General features: G+C 45.4%; 1 protein-coding gene across 6 annotated transcripts in view; it reads right to left on the bottom strand.

Annotated features, from left to right (window-relative positions):
- SGSM3 (small G protein signaling modulator 3) overlaps positions 1 to 7,262 on the bottom strand; it is a 29,230-nt gene extending 21,968 nt beyond the window's left edge. For 2 of the 6 annotated variants that reach the window (XM_053944111.1, XM_053944105.1), the window contains exons 1-3: positions 7,190 to 7,243; positions 6,352 to 6,401; positions 5,453 to 5,573 (exon numbers count right to left, since the gene is read on the bottom strand). The gene's annotated coding sequence lies outside the window, so the exon portion shown is untranslated. Of the gene's footprint in view, positions 1 to 5,452; positions 5,574 to 6,351; positions 6,402 to 6,483; positions 6,815 to 7,189 lie in introns of those variants that run through there. The other 4 variants (XM_053944108.1, XM_053944106.1, XM_053944110.1 and 1 more) reach the window with 4 other exon arrangements.
- Between the last annotated feature and the right edge of the window lie 2,040 nt (positions 7,263 to 9,302).

Genomic DNA, 9,302 nt, shown 5'->3' on the forward strand with positions numbered 1-9,302 from the left:
CACAAAGCTTATGAAACCACATGTGTGAAATTGCTGTTATTTGCAACATACACACTTCTGAAATAAAGTAAAAGTAAGAAATGCAAAGGAAAAAAATACATCAGATCCAACAAATATTAATGGCACCTCCCAAACCCTCAGTGCTACAAAATTAAAACCAGTTTCACACACACATTAAGGAGCATCTCCCATGTTTAAAGGCAATTTAAGTTTCTTATAGGAAGCAATTTTGGCCACACAACAGGTAGTCTTCATATTTTGAAAGAAATGTATTTTTTGCTAAAATGCAAATAGTACCTGTAAATCACAGATTTACTTTTTGAATTCAGAGTCCAAAATAAATCACATCACCATTGTTTCCAGCTTGCTAGAACAGAGGTGTAATGTACCTGAAAAAGAAGGCTACAATGGAAGCATGCAGTCAGTATCAGGTACAGCCATTTGAAGAACTCCACCTGCAACACCTCTGTTGGAGTTGCAAACACATCATGCAGGATTATGTCCAATTAGTTTATTTTCTAGTGCAGGTGTCCTTTAGAAATTGATGTTCGTAAAGGAGTCCTGCAAATTTACTTCCACTTGGAAATACTGCGCCTCTCCTGGACACACTGGCTCTTCCCCACAGCTGTAGCATGAGAAATTTCAATTACCTGGCTCCTGGCAAACACCAGATAGCAATCTCCTGCTGCCTGTGTTTTACCTGCTTAGCCGCTTTTGCTTAGGTGATCTCCACCTAAGCCTGTGGTGGTAGGGCCTGGATGTGCTAAGCACAAAATGACACTGTCTGGAGCCTTTCAGTAGGACCTTTATTTTGGGACAGAAACTCCTTCCCAAGAGTGTTCTTCCCCCACTGATTAAAAAAAAAAATCTACCAAAAAGGCAGCATACCTCTAGCAGGCTGTGTAGAAGACAAACATTTTACCAAGCAATGTTTTTGTATCCTGAAAACTTTACGACCAGTAACTATGCAGGAACCTCCACTGAGTATCATCAGAAGGAACAGAACAAGCACAACAATTCTTTCTAGAATAATTTTCATTCACTGTTACAAGAACCGCACCTCTGTTCTGACAGTTACAACACCTCTTCTGACAGTAAGCTAGCATGGGAAAAACTCTGTTTTCCTTTATGTTTAATGAACAGAAAGCAACAGTGTATGCAGTAAATCCCACTGCCACCTCTGGATTGTTAGCTGGTTTCCACTGTTCTCTATTGTCTTCCTTTATTAAGAAAGAAAATTTTGGAAGAGAGAGAAGTGATTGAAAGTCACAGCGCCCATCAGGAGGCTATGCACATAGGTATAGTTCTAGAAGCCTCTTCCAGCTCAGCTTTTGAAATCCCAAGTAGATTGTGTCCAATTTAATACCTCCTTCTCTCAGAAATCAGACAAAAGCTCTGCACTGAACTAGACAGTTCAATTTTGTCTTCTCACAACCAGAAAACGTATGTTTTCCAAATTATAATCCTGATTTGCTCAATGAAAGGTCCAAGGGAACTCTCAGCAGGATGCCCTTGGCCTTCCTTCCCTTCCCCCAGCGTCTCCCTCAAGTCAGGCAAAGGCATATCCTGGAGCTGCAAATGCCATTAGTCCACAAGTCAATATTTGCTTTGCACACAGAGCCAGAAGAGAACTCCAGCTTCACAAACAAATACTTAAGTGAGCAAAAAGCAGCCACACACCTTACCAAGGGGGACAGACAAGATGCAGAGAGCTCCTGTCCCTCACACCCTGAGAGCCCAGCTTTGTAAAAAACGCGTAACCCCACATGGACACTGGTTAAGGAGTCAATATGGTGTCAGTGAATCTGGCTCATCCCAAACTTCCTGTCTGAGGCTTACAAACCACAACCAGCCTCACACTGCTTTGGGTGCTGAGCAACATGTACAAATGAATGCTGGAAGTGCTGAGGTGGCCTTCAGGCTTCCTCTCTACAACATGACTAGGAGTGAAGAGCTGGGAACTTTAACTGCTCTCACCCCACTTCTTGTAGTACTGGAAGTGAACCAGAGATGCACCAGAAGCTTACAGCAGGTCTCAAAAGGGGGATGAGAGACCTGGAGAGCAGTGAGCGGAAGGCTTGCAGAGCCAGGCAGGCAAGCTGCTGAGAGGTTACACCACTGACTGCAGAGGCACCACCCAGGACTCCAGTGCTGCCCAGTCATCAACTGGGATCACATTTTGACAGCAGGAATGTGGCAGGGCAAAACATTTCCTCCCAGCTACCTCAGGGCACTATTAGAGCAACAGAGACAGCAAAAAGTAAACTGGAACTCTGTGTCTCCTGCCATAAAGCACCTTGTAGATTCCTGCCCTCACTGGAAATGTCATTCTGTGCAGAAATGTAACTAAAAGGTACTTCCATGCAACAGTTCTGCTCCTTGCACTGCTCGGTGTCCAGCAATGCCTGCTGCAATTACAGAGAGAGCTCCAGTGGAGCTGAAGCTGCTGAACTATGTGAACTATCAGTTTACACAAAAGAACAAAACAAGTAACTTGCAGTTTTGTTCCCATTGCATCTCCATTTTGAAAATAAGGATGTGAAAAAGCAGAATCCTACTTCCTACTGCTTATGCATTGGACAGACCACAGATGGACTTCCTGACCACAGCTGAATGTGTCAACCTTGTCTCAGAAACACCCCTACGTAACACCTATTTATGTAGAATGCAGGTATCCTACACATCAACAGATATTTTATTTCCAGAGCAGAACTGCCTTTTATTTACCTGGCTCCAAAGCAAACAGCATGCCAGCTAAGCATGAACTGCACCTCTGTGGAGAACCTCTTGTTAGCCAAGATCCTTGGGATCAGAGGAATAGTGAAAGCTTCCCCTTTCCCAGTACTCCCATTATTTGAGTAGTGAAAAGATATGTGACAGGAATAGAGAGTGCTCCTTGCAACTCACACAGGAGGATTACAGTTGAGTACAGGAACAACAGTTTTTGGGGGGTTCTATCTGCATCAAATGAAGTTAGAAAGAGAGGCCAGGATACAAACTCCCATGGTGTTCACTCTCACTCTACAGCAAAATTGTCCTTGCTTTCAACACAGAGGCAAGAAAACCTGTATGAGCCAAAAAAGGCAGACCTGCAGTCACCCCAGTCTTCAAGGCTTAGGGTAAAGGCAATTCTCTGTTAAATACCACTATGCAAATATAAACTAAAGGTTTCTCATTAGTGTCTAAACATATCTTCCATGAGGGTCAAATACTGCACAATAAATGGGCATTTTCACCCAAATAAGCACAGTGCAGGACCACGGCACTTCTGCAGAGCTCTACAGAAATTTGTTTTCCCAAAAAATTTTTAGAAGACTTGTTTACCTTCTGGTCCATTGCAAGACTGTAAACTATGAGATGTCTGTGGAAAGCAATCAATCATAACAGTCCAGTTTCACTTGAAGACAGAAACTTGAAAGAAAATATTCCTGTTAGAGATGTGGGGCTGTACCAACCAAAGTAAGGTTAAAAGACACTACTGACAGTTATTTAAAGTCAGGTATTATGAAGTCTTTTATATCACATCCCCTGTCCTGAGTGGTGAACAAGCAGTGCCACCCGAGGCTGTCTCCATCACCAGCCCTGTAGGCTCATCTGGGAGGAAGTTTGATTCTCAAGCTGGTCTCATCCTACTGCTCCCAGTGGCAATGGAACAAGGGCCTGAACAATGGCTTTTCCTTGACATGGCCTCAGAGGATTGTCAGAGGTTTTGCTGTCATGGTTTGCTGTTACCTTAGTGAGGCAAAGGAAAGGCTCGTTTCAGGTCACTCTCCTTTAGCTCAGTTTTGTTACTATTTGCTCTGGTATTTGCAAAAAAAGTCATATTCACTTCACAGGACTCTAAGCAGGTCTTGTTTCATTTGGCTTCAGAAAATGGCTTTTAAGGCAAGTATATCCCACAGCATTCAAAACCTGTCCTTCAGGGTCATGTCTTTATAGGACTTAACTTTCTGAAGAGGTTAGTAACATTCAAAACACCTCTCAGGACTGTTTGCAAAGCTCTTATCTAGCATGTCATGTTGGACTACTCAGATCTCGCTCCTGCAGAAATTTATATGCACAGATAACTTAAGAGGAAAAAAAGCAAAATATACAAGGATTGTTAACATTTCTAACAAAACAAGACAAAACCTCTGATATTTCCTGATTCTGGGGACCAGGAAGATTTCTTCTCCAGAGAAAAAAAGGACTGTTGGTTTATGGACTTTCTTTGTCATCTCTGAATCATCAAATACTTCCCAGCCAGCACTTACTGGGCAGTAAGAACAGTTCTTGTAGTCATACTAATACCAATTAATGGTATGGTAGCGTCCACCAGTTCTGTAAATGTCTGTGTGTTCTTCCCAACATCCTCTTCACCTATGTCATAAAACAAGCGTGTTTGCATTTCTTCCAGGGTGTTTTCCTTAAGTCAGGAACAAAATTGCGCTGTTACCAATGTAACTGGTTATGCTCCAGTTTAAAAAAATCTGAGACCTCCTCAAAGACAAAACAAATGTGGCAAGATAACATCCTTCTCTTCCCTACCCGGTGCCAGCAGTAACACAGCTGACAAGTGAGATTTTCCCCACCACTCCCAGATACTCAAGCCTGTGTAAGCATTATGTATCAAAACCCTTGACCCTGGGATAAAAAGTGGCAGAGAAAGAAGTTTAGACAAATCTTTATGTGGCTGAAGACACAAACCTGAAGTACCAAAACCTTTCCATCTCTTAAGGGACACTTAAGACACCACACCCACAACATAGAAAGAAGCTGTTTGATTACCTCCTCCTACTGGACAGTTGCAAATTCTCTGTATCTTATCCATTTTAATTAGGGTAGGATCTAGAAAAATCAGTGTGATACAGATCACCAGCAAGGGTCATTGCTGATTTAGCTAGAAAAGCTGTAGGACCACATACACCAAAATATAAAGCACCTTAACTTTACCACTGCAGATAAAGTTGCAGTACTCCTTAGGATTTTTTTTTCAAGTTTTTGTTACTTCTGATGTGTCAGTGAGAAGTTTGCAATTAACAGCCAGGAAGAAGCATCATTCCAACCATTTCCAAAACAGTTATTGCCTCAAACATGGTATCACTAATTCCTTTGTCAGAGCATCCCAAATACCAAACACGGGAAACAATTTTGTAACACACAAATCAATTCACCAAGAATGGGACTAAGACTGCCAGCTCTCACACAGATCTCTTAACCAATAATCTCTACTGTTACCGTGTCACTTTAGGTAAGACACATTAATTTTTAAAAGCCAAATATTTTGATTATTGCCTGTCTTAAAATATTGTCAAGGTTCTTTGGAACACTGAGATTAGCAAAAGATCCTACCTTATGGGAAAGTGACAGGTTAAATGCATAGCAAAGAAGAAAAACCTAAACAACATTAGCAGAGAACCCTAAAACTGGAGAATTATTTCAGTCCTGAGCAAGCGTGCAGTACTTCCCTCACCTCAATTCTATCATTCCCTGATCAGTGCAATTCCTCCAGAAATATGCTCCTCCTCTCTGCTGCCCCTCAGGAATTCCCTTCATCCTTCTTCAGAAGAATAGTCACTACGAATGACATCTCCCTAAGAATATCAAACCACATTATCAAAATGTTATCATAATCAGGAATTAAGATAAGCAGTATTTGTCATTTCAATCTGTTAAACACAGAATGAACATAATCAGTCCCCACCCTGACCTCTTCAATTACAGTCATGCCTCTTCTCACCCTCTTCCTTCCCTTTTACTTTATGAATTCTCCAGAGAAATAATTCAGCCTTTGTTTCTGCTTAGGGACAGTCACACACACATTGTGTGGATCCAGAAATAAATAATGAAATTGAATTTTGTTCCAGTGGCTGTTTCTTTCCAGGCCACCACTCCAGACCCTGTAGCAGCTGAAAAACTGATCTAGAATTCAGATTATCCAGCAAGCAAATGTATCCTGATCAACAGCTCAGCAAAATCGCAGCAGTGCCCCACTCCTGCTGGGCTGGCAGTTCCTTCTTGAGTGATTTTAAGAGCCAGTCTTGCACTACTAAAAACCTACTGATCTCAATTCCAGTAAGGCTGCTTTGCTCTCCCATCTACTTGCACTAAAGGATCCTCCATTTCCTCAAGGCACTGTTCTTCCTTTAGTCCCACTTCCCCCTTAAAAAAAAAAAAATCACAGCAAGCCATGAAGAGTAGGGCTGAGACATCATGAAGTAGGAAGCTATGATATTATATAAAACCCCCATACACCAACACTGAAACTGACTTGTTTAGAAGGAAAGCACCTGCTTAAATTCAGGCATCCCTCAAAAAATTAGGAAGGAAGCAAAGCCACACATAGGAATTTTTTTTCTCTCCTGCCCTTACCAGTTCTGTGAAGAGACCTCAAGAGCCGTCCCGGAGCCCACAGTCACTGCCTGCAACGAGATTTAAATCCGCGTGACTGTGGCTCTTTGCTTCCTTGGATTTACATCACCAGGTACGAAGAATTACATCTACCTCCTGCTCTCCTTCTAACATTTATTACAGCTGGCAATCACAGGGCCTGCAGCACGTCTATTTGTGCACATTGCCTAGAGGACGCTGCCATATTTCCATCTGTGTTTCGTGACTGTTCCTTCCCCCCAGCCAGACAGGAGACAGTCTGTCTCTCCTCCGGGGCACCTCCGAAAAGGCGCAGGCGTGAAGAGCAGATGAGTATGGCAGAGCAGGACCCCCGGGAGTCGCAGCCACGGGCGGGAGAAGAGGCGGGTTAGAGGAGACGCACGTCCCAGGGAGCAGGGGGAGCCCAGCCGGGAGAAGCGGAGCGCAGGGAAAAACGTGCCCCGGGCAGCCCAGAGAGAGAAGCACAGCGTGAGTCACTCCCCGGAGTCAGACCCTGCGTCAGCGCGGCCGGTGCGCCGAGCCTTCCTCGGGCCGGGGTCCCTCCCTGATCCCCCACCCCAGCCCGGCGAGCGGAGCCGCGGCCGCGCACCCCCGCCCCGCCACACAGCCCCAGCAGCGGTGCCGCTCCGGGGGCCTCGGCCCCCGCTCCGCCCGAGGGGCCAGCAGGGCAGGGGGGTGCCGGCGTGAGGTGTGCGCCGCACAGGCGGCGGAACCGCTCCTGGGGAGCGCCCCCGGCGCGGTGGGAGGTGCAGGGCTGAGAACCCCGGGGGGCGAAGGGCGGTCCCCGCCCGTCCTGGCACGCACCTGCCCCGGCACCCACCTGCTGCCGCCACCGCCGTCCCCTCAGGGCGGGCGCCCGGGCCCGACCCGGCGGCCCCACACGCCGCTGCCGGGGCGCATGCGCGGGAGGCGGCGCGCGGCGCGGCGGGGGCTGTAGGCCGGGAAGCGCGGCCCGGCAGGCGCGGAGAAGGAGCCGGGATGGCCCTGCTCAGCACGGGCACGAGCTGCAGGGACGTGCACCGAATGGCCCAAAGTGTGATCTGTCCTCACGAAGCTGTCACGGAATCACAGAATCAATGAGGCTGGAAAAGCTCTCTGAGATCATGGAGTTCACCCTCTGACCGAATGCCACCACGTCAACCAGACCAGTTGGCACTGAGTGCCACTTACAATCTTTCCTTAAAAGCACATCCAGGGACGGCGACTCCAACAACGTATCTAATCACCCTTTCTGTGAAATTCCTCTTAATGTCCAACCTGAATTGCCCCGATCAAGCTTAAGGCTATGCCTCTTGTCCTGTTGCCTGGGAGAAGAGGCTGACCCCACCTGGCTACACCCTACTTCCAGGTAGTTGTAGGGAGTGACAAGTCGCCTAAACATCCTTCTCTGCAGGCTAAACAACACCAGCTCCCTCAGCTGCTCCTCATCAGATCTGTGCTCCAGACTCTTCACCAGCTTCGCTGTCCCTCTCCGGACTTGCTCCAGTGCCTTAATGTCCTTTCTGAACTGAGGGGCCCAGAATTGGACACAGGACGCAAGGTGTGGCCTCGCCAGTGCTGAGTATAGGGGAGAATCAAGAGCTGAACAGCTGAGAGCTGCTCCTGAAGCACTGCTTGGTGACCTCCTCCCAGAAACCAAGCAGAGGGGAGAATTACATCTCTGGCTGTTGCCACTGCCAACTCTGCAGGAAAGTAGAAAGTCAGGTCCCAAACCGAGTGAAAGTCTCCTAAAGGATTTGTTTATCATGCCAATTTTCTAGGAGGATGAGTTTTCCTCTGCACCACTGTTACTCATTTTAGAATTTCCAGGAAAACAAGTCCAATAGCTCACAGCTGGCAGCCTCTACCTGACAAATATTTATTTCCAATGATGAGAAAAGATACTGTTCCTCCTCTCCATACAGGATTGGTTGGGTTTTTTTTTTAGGAGGAAAGAGGACCAAAAAAAGGAGGACTTGCGCATCTGTCTGTTTTCTTTCTTGGCTATCGGTTTGAGTAATAGCCTGCAAATGACGAGGGTTCAATTAGAGTTATCCTTTTCAAACAGATGGCTAATTAAATGTTAATAGCACAAGCAAGCAAAATGTTTCAAACACCATCAAACTCGCAAATGTTTGAGACATTTTGAATGCCATAATCTAGGGGCAAGGTAAAGCCAGAGCAATCTTGATGGAAGAAGATCACAGTCTGAAGCTTCCCAGTGCTCTTGCCTACTTAATAAAGACAAGACTTATTAAAACACACAGTATTTTAAAATCCTCTTTCAACAATGATGACCTGAAGGGCAGCAGGTAGCCTCTTTCAGTTAGTTCTGCTTTTTAAAATTCTCTTTAACAACCACACTTCAGAAATCATCAAGTAATCCTTATCATGTCATCTCTGAGGGGCTGAAAAAATAAGAGGTCAGAGAGAGAACTTTTTCACTGCACTGAAGCAGAAGAAATGCTCTGTGATGTAATAACACTGGAAGAAGAGGTAAGGGAATTATTCCAGATTAAGTCAAAGGGAAAAGAATTTGATCCACTACTAAATGTCCACTAAAGCACAGACATTACAAAACAGATCATTCATGTCAGAAATAAAACTGAAGTTCTTGAATTTCTCTGGCATTCAATGAATTCCAGTATCTTTTTTCTTTCCTTATCAGACAAAACTTGTAGTAGAGAACAACTTTCACGTGCCAGAGTCCAACTGCCACCCATTATCAAGCACCTACAGCCAAGGACCACAATCACAGCCAGAATGACTGGTTTCTTACCAACACTTGTAAATATGATTTTACACAGCCACAGCTACAGTATTAAACAAGGAAAGGAGCACTGAAGGAGCACCAGTTTGATGAGCCATGAAGTTCCATGGCTTCCTCTTCCAGTATTTTTAGTATTTGGAAGTCACAGTGCTCTGAAAGCCGGGACAAACTTGTCAACTTTCGA

The sequence above is a fragment of the Vidua chalybeata genome, chromosome 5 (assembly GCF_026979565.1).
Source record: "Vidua chalybeata isolate OUT-0048 chromosome 5, bVidCha1 merged haplotype, whole genome shotgun sequence".
Taxonomy (NCBI): domain Eukaryota; kingdom Metazoa; phylum Chordata; class Aves; order Passeriformes; family Viduidae; genus Vidua; species Vidua chalybeata.